Below are 6,298 nucleotides of genomic sequence, written 5' to 3' on the forward strand. Positions count from 1 at the left end.
TCCTGCCGGAAGTATTGCCAAAGCCGGCTTCACGCCCGCTTCTAGCAGGGCTGGTGAGCTGCCCGGCGTTTTTCAAAACCACCATAGCTCCCAAGAGGCATCTAAAAGCTGTTCAGTAAAGTTGTCTGGCAGCCGCCACAAATGCATAATGTAACAAGTGCATTAAAGAACCTAGTATGTGCTTCAAAATGGAACTGGCGAGCATAATTAGTAATATGACTCACTGGAGATTCAATTATCATGAGGTATCATAATGGTGTATGAGGTGCAGCAGACAAAATATCATGTACTGAATGAGATGGCAGAGAACCCAGGCATTGCAGTCTATTACCTTCATGAAAATTCAGTGGTTGTGGACAAAAGTGCAACAAGAAACAGGATAAGAATTTCCTGCTACAGAAGCCAATGAACATCATGAAAATGATTAGAATAAATAATTAATAGATTAAGGAAAGACGCTCCTAGAAAACTTTTTTTAATATTGATGTTAAGTGAATGAAAATTGCACCACTTATAAAGACTGATCTCCTCTTTCCAAATATGTTTTCTTTTTTAAGATGGCTTCATATTCTAAATGCCATGCATAAGTGAAAAACAGTGCATGCTTGTGCAGTTGATGGGCATAGCAGTAAACATGGTAGGGCAGTGCCAACTAATTTGTCTTGTCCCCAACACTCCATTGAGTGTAAATAAGCAATATAATGACATTGGCTTCGCATGCAGAATTCTGAGACAATTTTCTATGCGGTGCTTGCTTTTCAGTGGGTAGTGCCAGAGAATAATTTAATACCAAGAAATATTGCTGATTGTATTTAAACCTAGATATTGACACTCTACGCACCGTAAAGAATATGCATGCCAAATTTGGTCTTGATTGGACTACAATAAGAACATGAAATGTTGTGCACAAAAGCCATGTTTGGTCCAAGATAAGACGAGAAAAATGCGATTGAAAGTTACAAAAGTTCTTTATTGCAGTTATTGCAGCCATATATACATGAAAATTGCACACAATGCTGGCCGGGATATCTAGATCTAGTGCACAGCGTTAAAGGTCACCAACACCATATGTTGCTTCCTCAGAGACCTTGTGAGTAGCATCCTGAAGACGTGCCTTCTTTGCTAGAGACAGCGACGCTGGGACCTTGCCTCTGCTGTCAGCTTCAGTGACATACTTGACATCCTTCGCTTGTCACTATTTTTTTCTCAGTGCAACCAGTTTACTTGATGGAAGCACCCCCAGTTCCTCGAGAACTTGCGGGGGAGAAGAGGAAGAGCACAGTTGGCGACGGACGTGGACAAGTTCTGCTGGCTCCCCGAGTTCCCAGGCTTGGGCCTCAGCCGCAGACGTCCGGGCCACCAGACCTGGACAGCCATCGTCGAGAGCTTCAGCCACCAGACCTAGGCGCCTCTCTCCCCTCCCGTCAGAGAGCATCTCAACACGGGCCACCTATGGCACCTCTGCTGCTTACCCGGGCTACCTGACCTGGGGGCCGTGCCCGGAGTCCAGAGGCGTGACTACTCCCTGCGGCAGCGCTGAGGCCGTCGTGGACAACGCCATCAACCGTGTGTCAACACAGGGACGCTGACGCCTGCCTAAAGACTGCCCCGACGCCCAACCACACGTCCTCGCTCGACGCACCAGGCTCATCACTCGGACTCAAAAGAAACTTAAGTGCGCTTTTCCTTTTAACTCTCTTGTGTACCTTTCGAGAGTGCTTTGTTCTGTTTTCCCATTTCTTTCCTCTTGTTGTTTTTCTCTTGTCTCTTTTCATTTGAATACTCAAATTCGAGTTTCCTTTCCTCCAAATGCCACCTCGTTTATATTTCTTGTACCTTTAATGTGTGCATCTTAACACGTAAATTTAGCGTGCAGTCTTTCCCCTCACACTTCTCCCCTCGTATGCGGCCTTTTGAGCTTTCGCACCGCAGTCCCAAGGTGCTTGGCAACGTGGTTCATGCAGTCTTCTTTAGCGATGGGCAGACTTCCATATACATTTGCTGCTGACACAGCTGCATAGGCCTTGCTGTCGCCATCGCTGAAGAAGGTTGTAAATCTTAGTGGAGTACTCTTCCAAATCCTTTCAGCTCGTCTCCATGGCATCTGCTCAGCAATGTGCATTTTTTTCCCACACTGGCATATGGAAAGCTTGCCATATTTCTTCCTCTTGGTCACTTTCAAATTCCTTCCGTGTACTGCAGCTCTGGCAGTAGTTGGACAAAACTTCAAAGTCCAGGCAAAGCCCTGTTTCTACAGAAATGGCTGTGCCTAGGCCATTGTGGCTCTTGCGGCCTTTTTTTTGCCAAGTTCCATCAAGCATGACAGCTACATTGGCAGACCCCACTTCGTGTGCTGTTACTTTCCGGGCCAACTCCACGTTGTCAGCCACCACTTTCGTAGCAGCCAGGTGCACTTTCTTTGTTATGGCATTGAACCCCTTATGGTGCATTGGTTTCGGTAAACCAAGAATGGCACAAAATTGGGCAAGTTGATTGTATCAAACGCCAATAGCGGGCGCCGCAACCACGGCCTTCATGTTCACGACAAACCTCTCTGTCGGACATCCTGAAGGTTGCGCTCGATCGCTAGCGCCGTACACCGGAGCTGCACGCCGCGACGAGTACGTCGACGATACAACGGACTTAGGACACACTAAATTGTTGCAGCGCAGCAACAGAAACGACGAGAGTCCTTTCCGCTTCTCGACCAGGTGTGACAGTTGGTCAGCAGGGTACTTGTTCTGTACACCTGGGCAAGTTTTTGCTTCAGTAATTTCTGATATTTTTTTGAAGTCCAGAAAGCCAAATTCAGAGACAATTTCTGCAAAGCCCCATTCAACTGCCTGCCGCACTTTGCTCATGGCACAGTTCAAGGCTTGTTGCGTGGCTGTCAAACTGGCTCCCCCATATGGCTTCATCAGGAGTGTCCGCAAAGGGTATGCGGGGTCGCCACAAACGACAAAGCTTCTTTGTTTTCCATTCATCAACTTCTCTAGCTTTGCGTAGGCACAACTGTCTCGAAGTATACCTGGAAAAGAAAGAATGGGCTCTGTAAACACACATCCTCCACTGAACTACTGGCTCACTGTAAATAGTTACACAAATTTACAGACAGAACATCAATTTCGTTTTCATTTTTTCTTTTTCGCTCGTCATAAATTGAGGTAGTATGGTCATATAAATACAATGCGACATTGCTTGCAGTTATCTGTGATATTGCAAGATGCTAACAGTCCTTCAATACTATTGAAGACAAAATAATAAACAGCAGTACAATAGACGTTTTGGCTATTTGGCATGATATTGAGGTAATTTGTGTAGCATGCTGATATGCAACAAAAGTGGGAGTCATATGACGGATGCTTTGCTGCACTGAAAAAAGTGGATTTATTTAAAAAAGTCATGCATATATTCAGGTCATTTACAACCAATGCGAGCACCTTATTGAGCATGCACGGCAATCACCTGAACATGTTATTTTGTCAGTATGAACAAGAGAAGCGTGGCTAAGGCACCTGTCATTTAGCCTTCCTTTTTATTATGCAGACAGGCATTCGAACAAGTTAGTGTCTGACTGGAGTGGACTGGATACAAGATAGCATACTGTAGTGTGGCAAGTCATACACTGCCTGGCCAATGTGCAAGCATGAACTTCACAGTACATGGTGAACCCCTGAATGGTAGCCCTCATTGCTGCAAATGCGAACACTACACTGCATGATTCAGTGCCACAATCTTTTTGTTTGCATACAAGGACACGCATACCAGACAACTGCCAGACATGCTCTTTAGTGAAAAAGAAAAGAGATAATTGAAAAAAAAACATGTTTTTGTCAAGCTATTCGACAGCGAAGTGACATAGATGACTGCCACTTATTAAGAAGGAGATGTGGCTCTTCGTGTCCATGCCAATAAGTTCCGTACTCTGCACAACAGAGTTTTACCAACTTGCTCAACTGATACTTCCCTTGACCTTTTCTTTCATTAATATCATCAGCATATAAATTCCAGAAGTGAGCAACAATGAAAGGTGACATTGGACTTCCTGCAATTTCTGCACTGCAAGAGCTAGTACATCAACTGATGTCATGAGGGAGAGAGACACCTGGGCTACTCAGTACCGGATTCCTAATGGAAAAACTTTCTGTCCGCTTCTTAACAAGTTTGATTTTTCCCTCGTATGTTTTTCTTACACTTGATTTGAGGCAACTAAGTTGCATGACATGCTATATACAATAGTTATTTTATAAAATGCTTACGAATTTAAAAAAGTGAAATAACCTGACTTACCCAACTGCAAAGATGCAGCTCCATGCACTAACCTAACCTAACCTAACCTAACCATCAGGCTGAGCAATGATTCCATTGGGGCACGTGATGCATTGCTACTTGAGTACATGCATGCGATTGTGGCTCGAGTAGTAGTCTTTTTGGTTGTGCAATGACCGCCAGATTGGGCGTCCTGTGCCATCTATGAATGCCCAACAATTGTCAATTGGTGCTCCCTTGTCTTCAACAGCCTGAAATGAGCATCATTCATTACCTGCAGTGAAAGCAATATTTTACTTGGGGACCATACATAAGCACACTGCTTCTAAATTATACTGTGTTAACTCTGTACCGATGGTCAGAAAAGGTTCTTAAGGCTAGGATACATGGAGCATTTTCTTCGGCGATTTCACGCTCGGCCTCGAAAAAAACTCCCGCCGCCGCCGATCTCGACTCGTCAGATATATTTGACGCGCGTCGTCGGACACTGCCGGAAGCGGCCAGCAGGGACAGCCAATCGTGGCTCACTGGCGTGTCGACACCTCCGTCTGCCTCGCCGGCGCATGTCTTTTGCGCGCGCTTCTGTTTGCTTGGTATGCTTGGCACTTTTTTATAAGTTTACCGACATGCCTATGTCGACAAAGGCAGCTCGTGTCGAGTTTAACAACCGGCTGATCTGCGAGGTGCAGTAGCGTCCCATTTTGTGGGACAGTTCGAGGACCGATTATAAAGACCACAAGAAAAAGACGGAGGCGTGGGCCGAAGTCGTCAGTCGTCAGAGAGCTTGGATGCGACCCAGGTATGTTTAAATTGCTACGAGTGTACCTTTCAAAGCAAGGGCAACCTTCATGCGCCATCTGCGCCTGTTTGAAAGAAAGCTGGCAAATGGCGTTGCTGGCCGTGGTCAATGAGCTTCAACCGCGCCGCTGAGCTCGCAGCATGCACGATGGTGCCCGTCTCCCGAGCTGCTCGTCGCGTATTCCCTCGCCCGAAAGCACATCTTAGTGGCCTCTAGAATTCTTCCACAGTGCAGGAACAAACATCAACGTGCCCTTTCGTGACAGTGAAAAGATTACTTGTTTGGACAACTGCTTTCATAGAGATGCAGCTTTTTACATGTGCACCAGGGCGCATAGACATACGAGAGACTGAAGTCCGAGCATTGTTGTTCAACGTTAGCATGCAGCCGTGCAAGTATGCCATTTGTGCCACAGCACAGCGGTTGACTGCTCTAGACTGGCTGCTCATTTTTGTAGAGCTGGAGAGATCGGCAGAAAATGCAGGAGCAGGGAAAATATGCAAATTTACAGTAGTAGTTCCAGTACCAGCAAGGCGAAAATGTCAGTCATTTTAGGTTGCAGTACTTGGGTACCTGATTTCAGGTACAGTGAGAAAAGGTGGGGAACTTTGTTATTGAACAAGTGTTTGCAGAACTGTTGGGATGACAAGGCCACACAAAAGCTGGTACAGCACAACTTATGTAACTATTTGCACTCCCACAACAGTCCTGTGTTTTCAAACATACAAAAGAAGTATTAATGAAGATGACGTGTGAAAAGCAAAGCAGTGTGTGCTAACCAGCCTGACAATTTCTTTTTTCGGCACAATCTCAAACAGCCACAGCCAAGCTGAAGAAACAGCTGAAACTTTGTTTAATTTAATCTATAGCGACACAGAAGGTAAGAATGTGCATTCCAGTTGCAAAAGTGTGTACTGTTGGCAGCAAAAGTTTGCGGGATCTGTGATGCGGGGCGGAGCGTAGCAAAACTGCACTGCTGTGCCCTCTGCCGTCATAGAGCATGGTGTCGAGGCTCACTCATAGCACACATGCAGCAGGCGTGCTGTGAGCCCTGACATCGCACTCTGCGATGGCAGATGGCGCAGCAATGCAGTTTTGTTTCAGACCACCATGCAGCGCAGATCCCGCAAACTTTTGCTGCCAACACCAGAATTAGCCAACAGTGAAGCCTCGCACATATGTAAAATGTAGTTCTGCTTTCCATAAGTACCAGCAACAACCATTACAAAA

This window comes from Amblyomma mixtum, chromosome 4, assembly GCF_055824585.1.
Source record: "Amblyomma mixtum isolate Tamu chromosome 4, ASM5582458v1, whole genome shotgun sequence".
Classification (NCBI taxonomy): Eukaryota; Metazoa; Arthropoda; class Arachnida; order Ixodida; family Ixodidae; genus Amblyomma; species Amblyomma mixtum.